Genomic DNA, 21555 nt, shown 5'->3' with positions numbered 1-21555 from the left:
GGGATTTGCCCACATGCCTGGACTGGCACCCAGCTCAGCCTGAGCCAGACGCTCCAGCCCCCTCCACAGCTCAGTGGTCCAGTGAACAGGGGGAGGGGGTCAGAGTAGAGAGCAGTGACTGACAGTTACCAGCTCTCTGCTCACAAAGCTCTGAGAACCGAGCGATCGGCGATGTTTGATCAATGTGACTACAACCTAGAAATAAAGTTTTTAAATAATGTAGCGATATGGACTACCAGATGAAAGCACCATACTTTTCAGTGTTTCTAGACATTGCTTGTCCCTTTGGTAATCAGTGTAACCAGTGACCTCGTATTTGTGTGCCCAACAGAGTGGATTGTGGGATGAATGGTTCTCCTTCAGATAGTTGCTTTACAACAATGTACCCTAAGATTACACATCCCAGGGATCTTTGCTGTAACATGAAGATTGCTGGGAGTAGCTATAAAAGGAAGGGGAAAGCCCGCGCAGATGTCTCTTCCTCCTGGGCCTGAAGCAAGACGGACCTCTCTGTGCAACAGGGAGAGAGGCCGCGGCCTACAACGTGGAGCCTTACTTCCAACCCGAGGTCTAAGGGGCCTAGCTCTTTTAATCGCTGTTGGACATCCTGTCGTCAACACCATTCAGATTGCCTGCCTGTCGGTGTGGGTGCGTGTGGCAAGCTTCACTTTGGAAGATCAAGACAGCGGATCTGCTGCACGAGTGTCGCTACATGAGTTCCTGTCCCGAAGACATCAGAGCGCTTTTGGTCATTGGTAAGAGGGCAAATTGCTTGACCTTTATCTATTCATTGCCATTATTACAGAGACACTTTGCACAGACACCTTTACCCCAAGAACACTTTACTGCATTGCTTGAACACTGTGCTCAGACACCTTTGGATTTTCATTACTAGGAATCTACTGCTTTCATCAAACCCCAAATGGATTACAGTTAACGAGCTCCAACTAGCTAGCGAAGAACATCAGATCTGCAATGTGGAACTCTTTTGCCATTACTTATACACCTATACTACTCTTTTATAGACACACTTTCCTTCCTTAGGATAACATAGGCTGGCAAGATTACATCTTTCTCAGTATGGTAGCATAAGTAGTTAACTGAAACATTCACTAGGAAGTGTACATATATGTATATAATATTGTTGTTGCTGAAACATTGTCTTGTGCCTTTGAGAGGAATTGGTTTGCTGAGTTGGAGCTGTTGTCCCAGCTCAGCAGATTTATTACCTCCCTCTCTGAAATAACTTTCCCTTATTGGTTCAAGTAAAATATTTCAGAACCTAAATAAACTGAGTTGTTTGATTTTTACCACACAGTGCTTCAAGGATGTCTGAATCCAGAGTGTCAGGTGGGTTGGAAGGTTCACTTGAGCAGGTAATTCTCAGCAGTGGGGGCAGTGCTACAATAGAATAACACACAATAAGGGATATTGCACCAATCTAATCTCTCCTAAATGTATTGTATATAAAATACATTAAAAAGACTATTTTTTCTTTAAAACATCTTTTAGTGATCATGTCAATTCTTGGATGCTATAAAATATGTTAGTATTGTTGGCCTTTAAATTACTTTTACAGACGAACTGAGGTGATCAGCCTTAGGCTGCTTTCACACTGAAAGCATCAGCCGCTAGTGGTAAAGCGCCGCTCTTTTTAGCTGCGCTTTACTGCTGTTTAAGCGGTGCTTTTCGGCCGTCAAGGTGCTTTTAACCCCAAAGCAGGGGTTAAAAACTCCTGTATTGCGGCGCTTCCGAATCGCTTTTCAGGCGCATTGCAATTGCAATGGGCAGGGGTGTTTTGGGAGTGCTCCCAAACCGCCCATTGATGCTGCTTGTAATACTTTTTGTAATGGAATACTTTTTTGTAACGTTCCACAAGAGGGACCTGAGAAGAGGAGGATCTGGGCTGCTCTGTGCAAATCCACTGCAACAGAGTAGGTAAATATAACATGTTTGTTATTTTTAATGAAAAAAAATTAGACTTTACAATCCTTTTAATTCACAATTCTCCTACTGTTTTGTTCAGGTAGTTTAAAACCGCTAGCCTACCGCCCACCGTCATATGACGGCCGGACGGTAAGCCTATTGTTCTGAGCGGACGTCATATGACGTCCGCCGTTTAAACAGGGCATGCGCGCGATCGTGAGCGCGCAGCCCTGTACTGTCGGTGGCGGCGTGTCACCGAGACACCGCTCGTCACCGACAGGGGTGAACAGCCACTGCGCATGGCTGTTTACCACGTGATCGGCTGTGATGAAGTCACGGCTGATCGCTAATGGTACATCCCGCATTGCACGGCGCATGCGCGCGATCGTGAGCACGCTGCGCGTGCACGTCGGTGGCGGCGTGTTCCCCGGGAACACTGCTCGTCACCGATGATAGTTTACAGCCATTGGCTAGTACTGTGTACCATGTGATCGGCTGTGATTCATTCACAGCCGATCACTAAGTGTAAACAAAGAGCTGTCACTAGCTGTTACTAGCCCTTCTCTCCTCACACACCGTTTCCAGTGTGAGGAGAGAAGAGCCAGGAGCAGTGAGTTACAGATCTTTGTATTTGTAGTGTCTGCACCAACACCACTTCTGTCCCATCGCCCCCCCCAATTGTCATCTGTCACCCAACAGTCACCCCATAAAAAGTGCACCTGTCACATAGAGACTGCCATTAGTGACCATCAGCGGTGCCCTGTCACCCACCAGTGACCGTGCCCTGTCACCCGTCACCCATCAGTGACCTGCCCTGTCACCCATCAGTGACCTGCCCTGTCACCCGTCACCCATCAGTGACCTGCCCTGTCACCCGTCACCCACCAGTGACCGTGCCCTGTCACCCGTCACCCACCAGTGACCATCAGCGGTGCACCCGTCACCCATCAGTGACGTCGCCTGTCAACAATCTGTGACTATCACCTGTCACCGTCCGTGGCCTGTCACCCATCAGTGACCGTGCCCTCTCACCCGTCACCCATCAGTGACTGTACCCTGTCACCCATCAGTGACCATCAGCGGTGCACCTGTCACCCATCAGTGACCGTCGCCTGTCAACTATCTGTGACCATCGCCCATCACACCATCACCTCTCAGTGAACGTCACCTGCCACCCATCGCACAGCCCATCAGTGACCGTCACCTGCCACCCATCTGTCACCTGTCGCACAGCTACCCGCCACACAGCCATGTCCAAAAGAGGATATACAAGTGAGGAGGCGTTCCAGATCCTCTCTATGACTGATGAGAGCACCGGGGAGCTCTCATCAGAGTCCCATTCTGATTCCGAAACAAGTTCGGCATTTGAGCCGATCGAGAGTAGCAATGGTTCAGATGAAGAATGGGTCCCTCCTAAAAGGGCACGACACTCTGGAACCCAGGAAGCCGCCAGCAACCGGGATTATATTCCCAGTACCAGCTCTGCCGCCAGAAATAGGCCCCAGGAAGAAAGGCCCAGTACCAGTGCTGCCGCCAGCAATAGGCCCCAGGAAGAAAGGCCCAGTACCAGTGCTGCCGCCAGCAATAGGCCCCAGGAACAAAGGCCCAGTACCAGTGCTGCCACCAGAGATGGGCCCCGCGCACAAATGCCCAGTACCTGTGCTGCCACCAGAGATAGGCCCCTCGCACAAATGCCCAGTACCAGTGCTGCCACATCACACCTGAGTTCCAGCACAGGAAATTCAACTCCCCCAACTACTGGAGTGTCACGTCCCCCAAGAGCCAGGGCCGCTACCTATATGCCAGATGGTCTTGCCAACCCAACATGGCTGCCTTCCAACTCGGGATCACCAAATATTCCCCCTTTCACAGCACAGCCAGGTGTGCAGGCCAACACCCAAAATTTTACAGAGATCAATTTTTTTCACCTGTTTTTGCCCGACACTTTGCTGCAGTTCATTGTGGACCAGACAAATTTGTATGCCCAGCAGTATATTGCCAGCAACCCCCAATCATCTTATGCCCGTCCGTTTGAGTGGAGAGATTTAAATTTGGAGGAGTTTAAATTGTTTTTGGGCCTCACCCTAAATATGGGGCTTACAAAAAAAAAATGAAGGACATACCTATTGGTCCACCCACCCCATCCACCATATGCCCATGTATTCTGCCGCTATGTCCAGGTCCCGATATGAGATGATTATGAGATTCTTTCATTTTAACGACAACACCCAGTGCCCTCCCCGCAATCATCCAAATTCAGATAAGCTGTACAAGATTCGCCCACTAATAAATTCATTTTCCCAATGATTTGCAGAACTTTATGTCCCCGAGAAGAATATATGTGTGGATGAGTCCCTGGTACCATTTTCAGGCCGGCTAGGAATAAAACAGTATATTCCTAGCAAAAAGGCCAAATATGGAGTCAAATTTTACAAGCTGTGTGAGAGAGCCACGGGATATCTATATGCATTCCGCAAATATGAGGGAAGAGATTCCCAGCTCCAGCCCTCTGAGTGCCCGGCCTACATGGGCACAACTGGAAAAATTGTATGGGACCTGGCTTACCCACTTCTAAAAAAAGGCTATCATATATACCTGGACAACTTTTATACCAGCCTGCCCCTTTTCAGACACCTATATATTGAAAAAACCCTGGCCTGCGGAACTTCAAGAAAAAATAGGAAGGGCTTCCCACAATCCATTGTGAACAAAAGGCTGAAAAAGGGGGAAAGAGCAACACTGAGATGTAATGAAGTGCTGGCCTTGAGGTGGAAGGATAACAGGAACGTGCACATGATGTCCACCATTCATGATGACACTGCAGTTGTAGTTCAGCGAAGACGAGGTCCCATTGAAAAACCGACATGTGTCCAAGACTATAATCTCTACATGGGGGGGTGGATTTCAGTGACCAAATGATTCAGCCCTATTTGTCAATAAGGAGGTCCCGATTCTGGTATAAGAAGGTAGCAATATATCTAATCCATTTGGCCATTTACAATTCCTACATAATCTACGCAAAATCCACAGAAAGCCCGCCTCCTTCCTAAAATTCATAGAAGAAGTAGTCACGTCCCTCATCTATCCACAAAGACCCCTCCCAGAATTACCTCGTTCTGATGCTGTTAGCCGACTTCATGAACGCCACTTCCTGTACAACATTCCACCATCGGAAGCAGGCCGAAGACGGCAAAAAAAATGTTGTGTGTGCAGCAGAAGAGGTTTTCAAAAAGATACAAGCTACCATTGTCCCCAGTGTCCCTCCCAACCTGGCCTTTGCATTGGTGAATGCTTCGAACTGTATCATACATCCCCAAGTTATTAGCCCATATTTTCCCCATTTTCGCTGATCATTTTCCATGCTTCCCCAAAATAACCATGCCACTGCCTTCAATGTGAACTGACCCTGGCCTGCTTTTTGACTATGCCTCTGCCTACCGTTTGGACTGCTTCCACATGAACTGACCCTGGTCTGTTTTGACTATGCCTCTGCCCACCGTTTGGATTGCTTGCTCGTGAACTGACCCTGGCCTGTTTTGTGACTACTCTTCTGCCTACCGCTTGGACTGCTTGCACGTTAACTGACCCTGGCTTGTTTTATGGACTATGATTTTGCCTACCACTTGGACTGATCTGTTGCCCTGCTACTATAGTACACAGGGGTCTCACATATGTGAGGGGCTCCAGAATAGTTTTTCCGGATGGAGATAACAATTTTTTTTGTTTTCTCCCGGTTTTGTAATTTCCGGATTAGGGTCTGGAGTCCGGAGGCTTCATAGAGATTTGGGTGGGTCGAAGCCTCTACCCCTGTGCCCCTGTGCACAGGTCTTACCCGATTGCGGCCCTCAGCCTTCTGCTGACTTACTGCCATCATGCCTTTGCCTGCCGCATGAACGGACCACACATCTGCCTGCTACCTGGACTATGCAAATAATTCGCTGTAGCAAGAGGCAGTATGTTTATGAAGGGCTGGAGAGCGGTACAATAATGTGTGTCTGCAGGTAACAGTGTACCAGGACCAATATTATGGCTGTGCTGGCTGTCTCTGCCTGGACAATTCCTATGGACTGTGCTGTGCCGACTATAGACAATATTCCTGCCTGCTGCCTGGATAGTTATTGCTGTCGCTAAGCACATCCCTGACTGCTGCCTGGACCAGTGCTCTCTTCTGTGGACACTACTAAAAGCACAGGTAATACTTTTTTTTTATCCTTTCCGCAATAGAATTTATTTTGGATTGTAATTCTTGGTATGTACATGCTATGTGTTAGAAATATGAAGGGCCTTCAAAAATGATAGGTTGCCAGGAAATTATCTATGTAATGTATGCTCCTAGAACGCCTGATGGTGCTACTTGGATGTTGGGCCACTGTATGTGGCCAAGCTGTGTAAAAGTCTCACACATGTGGTATCCCCATACTCAGGGGGAGTAGCAGAATGTATTTTGGGGTGTCATTTTTAATAACTTGTTGGAAATATCTTATAAATGGACAACTTTGTGTAAAAAAAATGCGTTTTTATTTTCTTTCCACATTTTCCAAAAACTTCTGGAAAAAAAATAACCGTTCAAAAGACTCATTATGCCTCATAGATTATACGTTGGGGTGTTTGCTTTCCAAAATGGGGTCATTTTGTTGGCAACTCCTTTGTCCTGGTGCTCCAGGGCCTTCAAAAATGTAATAGGTGGTCGAGAAATGAGATGTGCAATTTATGCTCGTAGATCGCCTGATGGTGCTACTTCAATGTTGGGCCTTTGTATGTGGCCAGGCTGTGTAAAAGTCCCGCACATGTGGTATCGCCATACTCAGGAGGAGTAGCAGAATGTATTTTGGGGTGTCATTTTTGCTATGTATTTGCTATGTGTTGGAAATATCTTATAAATGGACAACTTTGTGTAAAAAAAATGCGTTTTCATTTTTTTTCCACATTTTCCAAAAACATCTGGTAAAAAAATAACCATTCAAAAGACTCATTATGCCTCATAGATTATACATTGGGGTGTTTGCTTTCCAAAATGGGGTCATTTTGTGGGCAATTCCTTTGTCCTGGTGCTCCAGGGCCTTCAAAAGTGTAATAGGTGGTTGAGAAATGAGATGTGCAATTTATGCTCGTAGATCGCCTGATGGTGCGACTTCAATGTTGGGCCTTTGTATGTGGCCAGGCTGTGTAAAAGTCCCACACATGTGGTATTGCCATACTCAGGAGGAGTAGCAGAATGTATTTTGGGGTGTCATTTTTGCTATGTATTTGCTATGTGTTGGAAATATCTTATAAATGGACAACTTTGTGTAAAAAAAATGCGTTTTCATTTTTTTTCCACATTTTCCAAAAACATCTGGTAAAAAAATAACCGTTCAAAAGACTCATTATGCCTCATAGATTATACATTGGGGTGTTTGCTTTCCAAAATGGGATCATTTTGTGGGCAATTCCTTTGTCCTGGTGCTCCAGGGCCTTCAAAAGTGTAATAGGTGGTTGAGAAATGAGATGTGCAATTTATGCTCGTAGATCGCCTGATGGTGCGACTTCAATGTTGGGCCTTTGTATGTGGCCAGGCTGTGTAAAAGTCCCACACATGTGGTATCGCCATACTCAGGAGGAGTAGCAGAATGTATTTTGGGGTGTCATTTTTGCTATGTATTTGCTATGTGTTGGAAATATCTTATAAATGGACAACTTTGTGTAAAAAAAAGCGTTTTCATTTTTTTTTCCACATTTTCCAAAAACATCTGGTAAAAAAATAACCATTCAAAAGACTTATTATGCCTCATAGATTATACATTGGGGTGTTTGCTTTCCAAAATGGGGTCATTTTGTGGGCAATTCCTTTGTCCTGGTGCTCCAGGGCCTTCAAAAGTGTAATAGGTGGTTGAGAAATGAGATGTGCAATTTATGCTCGTAGATCGCCTGATGGTGTGACTTCAATGTTGGGCCTTTGTATGTGGCCAGGCTGTGTAAAAGTCCCACACATGTGGTATCCCCATACTCGGTAAGAGTAGCAGAATGTATTTTGGGGTGTAATTTGTTGTATGCATATGCTCTGTGAGAGAAATAACCAGTTAATATGAAAATTTTGAAAAAAAAAAAAAAAAAATCTTCCTTTTGCAAAGAATTGTGGGAAAAAATTACACCTTAAAAAAACTCACCATGCTACTTACTTAATACATTGGAATGTCTACTTTCTAAAAAGGGGTCATTTGGGGGGTATTTGTACTTTTCTGACTTGTTAGTACCTCAAGAAATGAGATTCACCTGATGTACTGAAGGCCTGATCAGATGTTTTCAATTTTCAGTGATTGGCACCATAGTTTGTAGACTCTATAACTTTCACAAAGACCAAATAATATACACTAATTTGGGTTATTTTTACCAAAGATATATAGCAGTATAAATTGTGGCCAAAATTTATGAAGAAAAATTACTAATTTGCTAAATTTTATGACAAAAACAAAGAAAAAGGCAATTTTTCACAAAATTTACGGTCTTTTTTTATTTATAGCACAAAAAATAAAAAACCCATTAGTGATTAAATACCACCAAAAGAAAGCTCTATTTGTGTGAAAAAAAGGACACAAATTTAATTTGGGTACAGTGTTGCATGACTGAGTAATAGTCATTCAAAGTGTGAGAGCACCGAAAGCTGAAAATTGGTCTGGGCAGGAAGGGGGTTTAAGTGCCCTGTATTGAGGTGGTTAAACAATTACACTTTTTCCAGAACTCTTTATTAATATTCCAATGCGGCAGTTGATAAGAGATCAATTATATGACCTAGTCAAATTGACTGTTAAACACATGACCCATTCTTTTCTTCTGTACACCTTCTTCCAGATGGTTTTGGTTGGTAGTTAATAGTAGTTTTATCTAGAACTGTCACAAAATGTACGTTTAGCCACAAAAACCTGTCATATTCAGCAAAAATGTACATGAAAAAGGACATAATTACACACCCTTAATATTCATATAATATATATATATATATATATATATATATATATATATATATATAAAATAATATAAAATTACTGCGCTTCCCTCTAACTCCAAGCTGCAGTTCTAATTCTTAGGTATAGAATAAAATAGGTAAAATGTATAAAAGAACCGCGCTAAACATAAATCATAATTAAATAATTGAAAATTATAAGGTGATCAAAATACTAAACTCAAATACCAACACGATGTGAAAAATCAGGAAAATGTGCTATGAACCACATAAGTATAATATATTATTGTAGCAATAAGAATCATTAAGGTAAAATAAGAAAACCAAAACACACACAGTCCGTGAAAAAAGGTGACTTCCGTTATCAACCGTCCTATAATAAGGACGGTTGATAACGGAAGTCACCTTTTTTCACGGACTGTGTGTGTTTTGGTTTTCTTATTTTACCTTAATAATGATTCTTATTGCTACAATAATATATTATACTTATGTGGTTCATAGCACATTTTCCTGATTTTTCACATCGTGTTGGTATTTGAGTTTAGTATTTTGATCACCTTATAATTTTCAATTATTTAATTATGATTTATGTTTAGCGCGGTTCTTTTATACATTTTATATATATATATATATAAGAGTTCTGTATTACAGCTATTAGCAGTCTGCTGTCAGTCATCAGTGTGCTGCGTTGTGTTTTTTATGAAAAATATATCACTGTCTGGGCATCATGACAATGGGCACATCTGGCCCAATACACACACATCAAATTCAAATGCAAATTACTAAGTGTACAAGCCGATCAAGACAGGAGGGGCTGACACCATAAATCACATCTAGCGTGCTGGATGCATGAGCGGTCGGTGAATTTCTGCATCCATATGTGCCTCAGGTGGGAGTTTTTGGTGTTATAGGTCAATGAGCTAAAACCTCAGTGCTCTGCCCTTTTCTGACATCTCCTTATTTTTAGTTATAAAACTAAATTACAAAACAATCACTTTTCCAGCTCCTTCTCACTGGCCGAAAGTGAATGGCCTGGCCGCTGTTACTTTACTACATTATGTAATGCTCCTTATCATAAGGGCATGGTATTCCTTCTGTTCTGAAATTGTACATGAAATCAATCACATATGACAAAGGCATTTCTGCAGAAATAAAAATGCAAACGAAGGCAACATGGAGGTCTACTTTACAGAGCCCCTCTTCATCTGGGTGATAATGGCACTGACAGTAATGGTAGGATTACAGATCTCCTAAATCAGGATAGACATGACACTTTTAAGGCAAGGTTGATTAAATTGCATTTGCCCTGTAGGTTTACATATGCATCAGATAATTTGATTTCTGATCCTTTCCTCCTAAATCTTCTTGTAATCCAGACAAGTTTCACAAATCGGTAGAAATATCAAAAGCAGTATCAGTCATTTTAAAAGTACACTTTTCTGATTACGAAGTGAAGTCATCCATCTCCAACCATTGTGATATAACCAAACCAGGCCACCTATATCTATATTTTCCAGGAAACCTGCTTGCTAAATGATCCTTAAAATAATGGCTCACTCATGGGATTCTGGGAGTTGGAAAAGGTATGAAGATATAATGGCCGAAGGATGCAGTAGAATTTGTCTTACTTAGTAAAAGACAGAAATATGTTTAGTTGCTTACTTAAAGCAGAGCTCCAGCACCCCCACCAAAAAATTTAAAGTCAGCAGCTACAAATACTGTAGCTGCTGACTTTTACTATTAGGGCACTTTCCTGTCCAGGGATTCCGCAGTGTCCTCACCCAAGCTGATTCTTGAATCTGCTCTTGGGTGCTGACGCCGCCATCTTGGGTAAGGGAAACAGGCTGTGAAGCCTTGTATCTTCACAGCCGGTTTCCTACTGCGCATGCCCGAATTGCGCTGCTCTTTCTCAATGGCCGGCTGTGGCGAGGGACAAATTTCCGGTTGAGGTCGTCGCGGTGAACATATCAGGAAGTGGGAGAGGGTACCTGTCAAAACCAGGTATCCGCTCTCCCCTCACCCCCCACAAGGTGCCAATGTACCTCCAGAGAGGGGGATGATGCAGACAAGTGGAGCCTCCCTATTTGGGTGGAGCTCCCCGTTAATAAAATGGCTTTGATTAGAAGGTGAAGTTTGCTCGTGTTCTGTGCCAATATCCTAAATCATTTTGTTGTGGGCCAATATACCAATACACAATTTAATAGATACTGGAAATAAAAATCAATTTTAACATAATTTCAGGTACATTCTACAGTGTACACTAGTGTGAACAAAGACTGCCAAGCATGCCAAAGTAAATGTGCGTTTCCTCAGCATGCAAAAAAGTGAAAGATTTGAAAATATAGTTTGCATTGTAATTTGGTCTCTATTTCCAGTTTCTTCCATTTAATGCAGTGAAATCAGTTGTTTTGGACAAAGATAAATAATAGCAGGGTTACATGTGAAACTAGTGATATACTGTTGTGTACTACTATAATAATAACACTATTGTTTTATTGTTATAAGACTATTGATGTTACTACCATCTATTGCTACTACTACTTACTGTTACTACTATTTTTTTTATCTGTTTTATTGTTAAAAGAAAAATAAAATCCTGCCTCAACCTAAAAAACTATTAGAGATGGCTTCTCACAAACTTTGTACACATACTATGTGCACTGTATGGCAGTGGTAAGAACATTAAACTATAAACTCCTTAAGGGAAGAGACTCACAGAGGCGAACTTTGTAATGGTAGATGGCTCAAAATTGTATCCTTGCAAATAAGTTTTATACATGCCGCATAGTATCTAAATCTAAAACACTTGTATAAAATTAATTCTGAAACAAGTGCAGAAACCTTTATTAATGTTTGTACTTGTAATGTTGCTTTTTAAGGTTAAAGAAGTATGGTCAAAGCTTTTTTGGCCCTACTTCTCCTATGGATCACAGGAGTGCAGTTTTTTTCTGCATTCCTGTGACCCATTTTCATGTGACAGGGGGCTATAGTTCACCGTCAGTTGATGTCACTCAGCCAGTCCAGGCTGGGGAGAGATTCTGACTTTACAATTGGGATGCAAAAAAAACAGAACAAAAGTCTGGATGGACGCACTCCAATGAAAACCACAATTTCTTTATTAATGTAAATCCATACAGCAGGGATAAAACCACTAACGTGTTTCACACCGTCAAGGCAGGTGCTTATTCATAGATTCAGTTTACAATTGGGATCCACCCAGGTGCCTGGACCTGCAGCCAGCTCAGCTTTTCAGCTGGGCTGCTAGGAGTCTGAGCCAGCTGCTCCCTATCCTCCCTAGCCCAGTGCTACAGTGAGTGCTGGAGGGGAAGAGCAGAGAGCCGGCGACGGACAGTCATGGCTCTCTGCTCAGAGCGGAGGGGAGATTTGAGCGATCATTGGTGTTTGATCACTGAGTTCTCAGTGCAGAAGTGGAAGGGGATAGATGCAACATCGTGTGTATCATGAGTATAAGGTGTTTTTTTTATTATTTATTTTTTAGTTCTTTTTTTTTTATCTACCCATACTTTGTATTTAATTACCAGGTAGCTACAAAGTAAAACATCACTTAATACAAGTATGTATTCAATTAAAAATAATTAGTGTAAGTACCCAAATTTGTTATTTCATCCACAGCGGACTAGAAAAGGGAGGGGAAGCTGGGAGCCAATCAGGTGTCCTTCCATGTACACAAGGAACATGCTGAAGAGTAAAGAGAGATGCCTTTATTAGTCTTCTACTCTCTGTCACTGTTCAAAGACAGGCATGGGGCAGGAAGATGAACTATCTGTATTCAAATTGTTGTAGAGGAAAATCAGGTCACCAGCCAGGCTGTGCTTCCAGCTGGGATAAGTTTTGGCAGTGAAAATTGTTTCTGTATATATATATATATATATATATATATATACATATGACTATTTTATTTTGTTGCTTGTCTGCTCATGACTAAAGGTGAAAATAGGGATATATTATACATTTAGCTCACAGGCCTCTTCCAATTTTTTTGCTAAAGTGTCCACCTGTATAGTGTCCACAGAGCCACATACTCTGACCTTGCTTATTACTTATATGTTCCCACTTAGAACCAGTTACAAACAAGGTTCCAAAGTCCATCACAGAAACCAATGTTTTCTAATACAGCTGGAGGGAGTGCTCCTTTTAATTCCAAGAAAGAAAATACATTACAGAGAGTTATATCAATAAGGTTATTTGCCCTGGATAGCCTAATGCTGTGTTCTGCTTTGCAAATCCAATTTTTATTGAGAATGGTTTTGTTTTACAAGTTAAACATAAAGGCAAAGAACAATTTTGCCCATGGCAAAGTGATATAGGAAAAGTCTTTTTCTAATACTCATTTTGAAAGCAGTTTAAAACAAAAAAAAGCAAAAAAAAAACAGAAAAGGGGTCTGCCAGTGATGGAGTGTGAAAAAATCATCAAATTGGAGTCAACAGGGATGGGAAATTAAGGTGATTTTTGAGGTACAATGGTCTTTAAATGGCTCCTGAGGGTTACAGAAGCTTCTTTCTACTATAAACGAGTGATGGATCTGGCAACTTGTTAGTACATATAAATGTAAATATAACGTACATATTGGAAGTACATAAAAATGTAAATGTTCAAATAAATGACTTTATTAGGTTACATGATAGTGAGAATAAAAGAGGGCTAACGCATTTCAGCAGGTGGCCTTGTTTCTGTGAACAAGGCTACTCACCGAAACGTGTTAGCCCTCTTTTATACTCGCTATCATGTAACCTAATAAAGTCATTTATTTGAACTTCAGAGTTGCCGGCTCTTTTACTCGTTTGAAGCTATTGTGATAATTGGAGAACATCCGAGCCAGAGCACCCTCCTGTGGATTCCATTATCAGTCAGATAGTGGGTCTCTTGTTCTGAGTGCTGAACCTGGCTTTCATTCCCTTCTTTTAACTGTCTTGGACCGGTTCCTGCACCTAGACAGAAGAAAGAAGTAAAAAAAAGTAAAAAAAATGTAAAGTTCAATGTATTCAATTAGCAATCAAATAGACAAATAGACCTCTAAATAAAGAATATAAAGCATTGAGCTAGCGTTTCAGCTTTCGTACAATTTCACTAATGGCAAAATTAGCAATTTTGCTGTAAAATACGTTTAACCGAAATCACTTTGCTCACTGGTAGAAGAAACAGTGAAAGTAATTCCCGTGTTCCTTGTACCAAAGGCTTATGCAGTCATATTGAACTTATTCACATAGGTGTACTGATCTACATGCCTGTTTGAAGGGCCACATTCAACCACGTGGGATGCACTGCCTTCTGGCCTGTGCATCCGACCCGCACAGATGTACGCTCGGGAATGTGTTTGACAGAGTGTACAGAGCGGTACGCTCGTGTGAATGGGGTCTTAATTATTATCTTAATCTAGATTTTTTTTTATTAAAGCTCAAATCCAGCTGCCCTTCCCATATTGTCCTTGCTGCACCCCCTTCCTCTGAACATTTGACATTGTGGGTCGTCTTCTACACCTGGGGGTTTACAGGTCTCTGAATGCTGCAGAGAGTCATGTAATGAGGAGGCACCTCTTCCAAAAGTGTCAGTCTCCTGTGTCTCATGTAGCATTCACTGGCCTCTTCAACTGATCTCCAAGGACTCTAGAATGTAATAGTGACATGGAGGTCAGTGAGAGGAACCAGTGAGAGCTACTGGACACACAGAAGATTGACACTTCCAGACGTGTCAGTTTCAATAGAAAATCCAGTTGAGGATTTACATTTAGTGGAGCAGCATTTTGGAGGCACAGATGTCAGTAGAGGTAAGTAGTCTTCTCTATACAGTTACATGGTATATAGGGAGAGAGTGCACAGAATAGTGACCAATAGCAACTAATCAGAGTTCAGTTCACTGGAGTCACAGCTGGGGATTGTTTCAAATTTACTGTTGCAGGATTTCGGTGCTTTGCTTATCCTATTTGCCCCTTTTACTGTGTTACTCGATTAATCCACAAATGTAGTAGAGCAGAAAATTCTTGATAATCCTTTCACACTGAAAGGGTTAATTTTTGAGAGGCCTTCAATGTAATGCAAAAGCCCAAAGTTTCCATGGTAATTAGCTGCCTAGTGACTCGCCTTACGTTTGGAAGGGATGATAAATTGCACTTTTTTGCGCGTATTAGAAATAGCACATCTTAGGACCCCTTACACAGACTAAGATAAATGGGGCTGTAGCCATATCAGGTAAATATTACATGCACATAGGTTGAAATGAGGGGGGGGGGGGTAGGGACAGCTCTGAGAACCATGACTCAATCTGTTAAGGGAAATGTGAGAAGAAACATTTTCTTCACTCTACATAATAAAATAGCAAATATTCTCACTAACACATGGCATGGTTAAAATTTTTTACGCAACTGGGTCTAATAAAGTTGTGAAAAATATTTAATGATAATTAACTGCAAAATTATTAATGCTTGCAAGGTAGTTTTTTACAATAGCACTAAAGTGTAAAGCTCACCAAAATGGATTATGCCTCCTAGGATTACTCCATCTTCTAAAAGAGAAGAATGGTACAGGACAATACCATGTTGTCTTTGTGATAGTTATTTTGTTTCTGGGATCACTAGCAAAATATGAATCTTTAGCCTATTAAATATTCATGATATTACAGGCAGAACCAAAAGTTCAGACTCAAAGGTGCATGCTGCTGCTGGGGTGAGAAGAGGAACTCAGAAGGAGACATCAGATTATTAAAAGGCTAATAGTTAAAGCATATATCAATCAGCCACACCTGTAACTGATATTTACTGTGTCCAGTCAAAATGCCCCACTATAAAATTGTAGTGAAGTACCCATTTCTTCACTATGCTCAGATACGGGTGCCAGGCCCCTTTGCCTTCTTTTCCCATAACTTCTTAGATTTCTAGGAAGATATACCTTTCCAACCTCAGAAGATCAGAGAGGCCACACTTTGATAAAGCAGAAGTAGCTAGGGGAGTGATCTGTAACCAGGTAAGTAGCCCTTTACAGTCAGAACTGGCATGAGGCCTGCTGGTCCAGAGCCTAATAGCATGCATCTTTTCCAAAAGACCCAGCTACTGTGGGCTGGGATGAGCCAAACATACCTGGGTTCAGTTCATGGGAGATTCACTGAACTGTTTTAAAGTTCGTAATATTAAAATGCTACGAAGCTTACAACAGTAAAATCAGTCTGTATATGCAGTAAATCATGCTTGTTCTACTCACTGTGGAACCTAAGGGGTTAATTCTGCGCATTGTGTAAAAAGGATGTTTGATCCTAACGTCTCTGATCCTCCCCTTCTTACGCAGTCCCCAATCCATCTTCTGATAGTACAGAGCCTTGGGGGCACTCTGCACATGCTCAGTTTGGTGTGTATTGCTAGAGAGGGTTTTTTTTGGGAGGGTGCATGTGATCAGCATAGGGCTAATCAGCACTGTCCAGATGGAGTCAGGGGTCAGGCAGCCTCATAGGGCAGTCGGAGAAGAATGAAAACTCCTACAAGCTTTAACCAGTGCTTGGCCAGACACTGATACAAGTCACAAGACTGCTATATACTGCTGATGAGAAGAGGTATTTAGCAGTTTATATTTACTAAAATAATTGCATTTCCATGTTCTGTGTACTGTGGGAGATCAGATGTGAATGTACGGTCCTGGGTTTAGTAACCCTTTAATGTATAACAAAAGGCAATTTTTTTTGAGAGAGAGATTAGAACCTGTCAAGTTTTTTTTCATTCATTCTCTCGATTTGTCCTAGTGTCTGTTTTTTACTGAAAGAAAATTCTAAATTTGGAGTGGTCACTGGAACAGGAAAAGATGGGAAATCTTCCAATGGGGACACCATTTCTGGTGACCCTGATGACTACCAGGGATTTTCTTTCACTTTGAAGGGATTTCCTGTTGTAACAATACTGGAATTAAAGGAAAATCTCCCCAATGAGACAAAGATAGCAAAAAAACTGACAGTGGTTATAGCCCTCCTTTACTCTATCCAGAATAATAAAAAAAAAGTTTTGACTTTAGATTTATTTTATTCAGAACCTTATTAAAGTAAATCGTAGCAGAATCTTAAAAATCAATTCAGGCCATTTTTAAAGGCTATGCACGGGATTTTCAAATAATGGGGATGAGAAGCTCTGGAATGCCTTGGGAGAGATGTTGCTGGGAGCAACAATTTTAATAACACTTAAAGTGAAACATTAAAAATTCCCAATTCTCTAAAATGACTTCCCTGAGGGATGCCGTAAACTTGTCTGTGAAATGGCACAACTGTACAATGTATGCAATGTACTACAGCAAAACTGACATTTACAAAGAAAAAACTATACCATTTACATTGCTATTAAAATACATTTTCTGTCTGCTTTGTTCTGTTTCCTTCATCTATACAAGACCTGGTATGGTTGTTAAGAGGGGAACCTTACACAAAAGAAACAAACAGTGTGGAGGTCCTCCTAAATATACATACCAGGCCCTTCTCCTTGATCAGGTTCTGGTATGTGTTTTTTGCAAGCGGGGTGCTTATTAGAATCTGGTAGTGCCCTTTTAAAATAAGTGGGCCGTCAAATACCACCCCCCACATGCACGAATAAGGGATACATAGTATCCTTGGTTTTTTATTCATAAAAAAAAAAATTACAATGTAAAAAACAGACACCGTATTTAAAAGAACAACAAAGAACAAAAGCATGTACCACGATGTAAATCCATTGCCAATCATATTGTGATGTAGATCCTTGTCAATGATGATGAATGATGATCCCAACTTCTTTTGAAAGAGGAATTTGCAACTGCATGTGACAATTCAGTCATGGCGAACACAAGTGGCCTCCAGATGCTTGGGTAATGTAATGTTCTTCCTAGTGGAACGAGATGGTTATGATGCAATTTCCTGCCCCTTTGTTCCTGTAATTTTTTAATAAAACAAGAAGTGCTCAGACCAACACCAACTGACTGGTAAAAGTCTGCTGCAGCTTTCCAACAGTATTTTTGTGGGCGAACAACATTTATACTCAGTACAGTAAATGCCTATTGATCTTGTCAGAAATGCAGTGTCCTTATCACTTTCTGTAATTCTAAAGCTATATTCACAAATGCAAATTTGCTCGATTACTGGCAGGTGTGATTACATGTGAGTGGCTGAACCCCAAACCCCTGCTTGGGGTTCTTGCATGCAATTGGTGTCATGCTCATTTCCAGGCGTGAATGTACCCTAAAACATAACATTAAACATTGTTATGAGAAGAGGAGATGAACAACAGTAGACATGTTTGAAGTCCAGCCTGTGTGACAACAATATCTCCTTCCATAGATCCCATGGAGAAGAGAGTATAGATGTAAAAGGGCAGGAAATGTGTTATTATCGACATTACTAGCTAAAAATAAGTGGATTAAAAAGCCCTGAGAAATAACATTTATGCAGACATCACAAGTTAGAACAGGTCAGCTGCATTATTCAAATCTTTTTTTTTTTTGGTTTGGTTACTCTTTAAGTATTAGGTCTCCTTTATTTGCACTGTTGATGTTAACACTGCCTATGAAAGCCTTCATTTCATGATAATTCATATTATGTGGATTGCTGTAAGAAGCAGTAAAATTCTTTGCCTTCTGCATGCTATCCATTTCTATGTTGCAAAACAAGTCCACCAGTCCATAGGAAGTAGTGTATGTCACTACCATTCTCCTATTCACATAGGATCATATTAAACTACCTTAGGGTAATAGAATGTATATTAATTGCTTGTTGTTCATGTTCTACTATTTCTTCCTAGGTAAGGACGTCTAATTTGTCTGTCCAGTGTTGACCCTGTTCCTTAACAGCCTATTCTACAATTGCACAGGCATTGTAGCAGTAAGCAATTTTCTTGTAATTCGCTATTTAACCTACACTAGTAATATAGATTGAACTATATGTTATTTTCTGGAATAAAGAATGTCTAATAACCCTGAAAGAAATAGAACTACCTTGGCAGGATACACACATTGGTACAGTACATCCACTGCCCTTAGCGGTGATTCTGCCACCTGTCTGCTTTTAGACCAGCTGTCTTTTTCTACAGCAAAGTATGTTTGCCAAGAGTTCAGGGAAGAAATACAGACTCTACGTGTCTGGAGCAGGAGATGACACTGAACTGGAACCATGTTCAACCTTGTGGCTACATCACCATGCTGCAGATCTGAAATCATATCCCCTATATTCTTTTAAATAAATTCAAACTTTAAGTTTTGAATTTAAGTGGTAATTAACTCAAAAAACTAAAATGTAAAATATTGCAGCTTAGCAGTCTTTAAAGTGTACTTCCACTTTTGCAGCCAAATCAGGATAACACCTGCTTTATATTTGTTACATGTCCCGATTCACATACCTTTAAAAAAATAAATACAAAGCAATTTGCCTTTTTAGATGCTCTATTCTGAATCCTCCAGCACTGTGGAATCCTACTAGTTTTCTTTATTTATGGGCTTAGCTGCTATATTACCATAAGTAACCTTGTCTGTATTGTGCAGGCAGATTTTCATTATTCATTGCAAAATTCTGTCCTAACAAAGGGTTTAGGCTCCATGCACACTAGAAGCTGAAAAAAATGGTATAAAAAATGGTGTATAAACATTTAATATATATGAGTGTTTGTTTGCGGTGTTTGTCCCTTTTATGTGCCGGCATTTTGATGGCATCTAGCAATTTAGCTGGTTGTTAAGGAGCGGGCCGGCAAGCTGGCCGCTGCGTCCTTAAGGCGGAGTTCCACCCAAAGGTGGAACCTCCACTTAATTGACTCCTCCCCCCCTCCGGTGCCACATTTGGCACCTTTCAGGGGGGAACAGGTACCTGTTTTTGACAGGTACCTGTCCCCACTTCCGGGATACTACAGCGCCGTCATTTAGAAGTTCAGCCCCCCCTTCTCCTTCCCCTGATGTTGAATCAATTAGAAAGCACAATACGCTTTGTGCATGAGCAGTAGAAAACCGGCTGTGAAGCCGAAAGGCTTCACTGCTGGGTACCCTTACTACAAATGGCGGCGGCAGGCGGCAGGAGCTGATCCGAAAATCAGCTGGGGTGCCGACATCGCAGGAACCCTGGACAGGTAAGTGTCCTAATATTAAGGCTGCATTCACACCTGAGCGTTTCAAAGTTTTGCAATTTTGACGCATTTTTGCCACGATTTTTGTAAAGGTCACCAATGTAAAAGGCAGAAAAACGCCTGTAATCTGCCTCAAAGAAGCTCATGTTCTTTTTTGAGCTTAAGGCGTTTTTCAAGCGTTTTGCTTCCGGTGACAAAACGCTCAAATGTGAACAGGTGCCATTAAAATGAATGGGATTTTGCTTGTTGGGCATTTTTTCAGGCGTTTTACAAGCGTTTTATGAGCTGAAAACGCTCAGGTGTGAATGCAGCCTAAGAGTCAGCAGCTACAGTATTTGTGGCTGCTGAATTTTAATTTTTTTGTGGGGGCCCGGGACTCCTCTTTAACACTGACAGCTTAATGTAAACAAAAGAATTACTGGCAATTACAACTTTAGAAAAAAACAGCGTGGGGGTCTTCCCCCAATCCATACCAGGCCTTTCGGGTCTAGTATGAATTTTATGGGAATCCCCCACCAGAATAAAAAACAAACAAAAAACAGCATGTTAATGACAAGGACTTCTTCCCCACAACCACCGGGCCAGGGTTGTGGGGAAGAAGCCCTTGTACTCATTAACATGCCATTTTTTTTGTGGGGGGTGACCTATCATAGTCTGGGAGCCCCCTATAACAAGGGGGCCCCCAGATCCCACTCCCCCCATGTGAATGAGTAGGGGTACACAATACCCCTACTCATTCACCAGAAAAATAGTAAAAGTGAGATAAAACACAACAGCAGTTTTAAACAAGTCCTTTATTTAAAAAAAAAAGTAAAAATTGTCCCCCGGTGTAGATCCAACATCAATCATCATGAACACTGGCCCCAGAACCCAAAAAAAAAGAGAGGTCTGCAGCCGACGCTGGCTCCCGCCAAATGAAAGCTTCACCGCCTCATGCCGCTAAATAAATGAAGGAATGGGGCCACTCAATGATGTCACTGGGTGACCCTGCCCCCTTGTGACATCAATCCAGCATGCACCAGTCAATGTCACAAGGGGGTGGGGTCACTTCTTTGTTTTTTTTAGCATTGGAGCTGCCATTTGGTGGGAGCCAGCATCAGGTGCGGACCTTTAGGATACTGGCCACTGGATCCACAGGGGGGGGGGACATTTTTTCTTTTTTTTTTTTAATATAGACCATTTTATTAACTGATAGCCTAATCCAGAATTAGTTCTAACAGCAGACAGGAAGTTCACATATTGGGGGTTGGGCACTGGTTTAATAACGGCTTATTCTAAGTCTGTATAGGAAAATTGAGACAGTTTGAGGAAGAAGTTTTCATTTGATTTTTCAGTATGTACATACTATATGTGTATGTGTTTATTTCATAAAAATTGTGGTAGTATAGTGAAATTTATTCGAGCAGTTTAGCATACATCTTTGTCTTAAACCATACAGCTACACAAGTTAAACAAAACATTTTTTGTGATGGAGTACTCTAGTTTTGGATTTCCCTCCTCCACATTGAAGTCTTCAGTTATGCCTGTGCCTGTGAAATGTACCCTCCACCTCATATTGGAGAGGAGGGAAATTCACTTCAGATAAGGGGACCAGGACATTGAGCTCATGCCATGACAAGTCAT

This window comes from Aquarana catesbeiana, linkage group LG08 (assembly GCF_042186555.1).
Source record: "Aquarana catesbeiana isolate 2022-GZ linkage group LG08, ASM4218655v1, whole genome shotgun sequence".
Taxonomy (NCBI): Eukaryota; Metazoa; Chordata; class Amphibia; order Anura; family Ranidae; genus Aquarana; species Aquarana catesbeiana.
Note: the sequence above shows the minus strand (reverse complement) of the source record.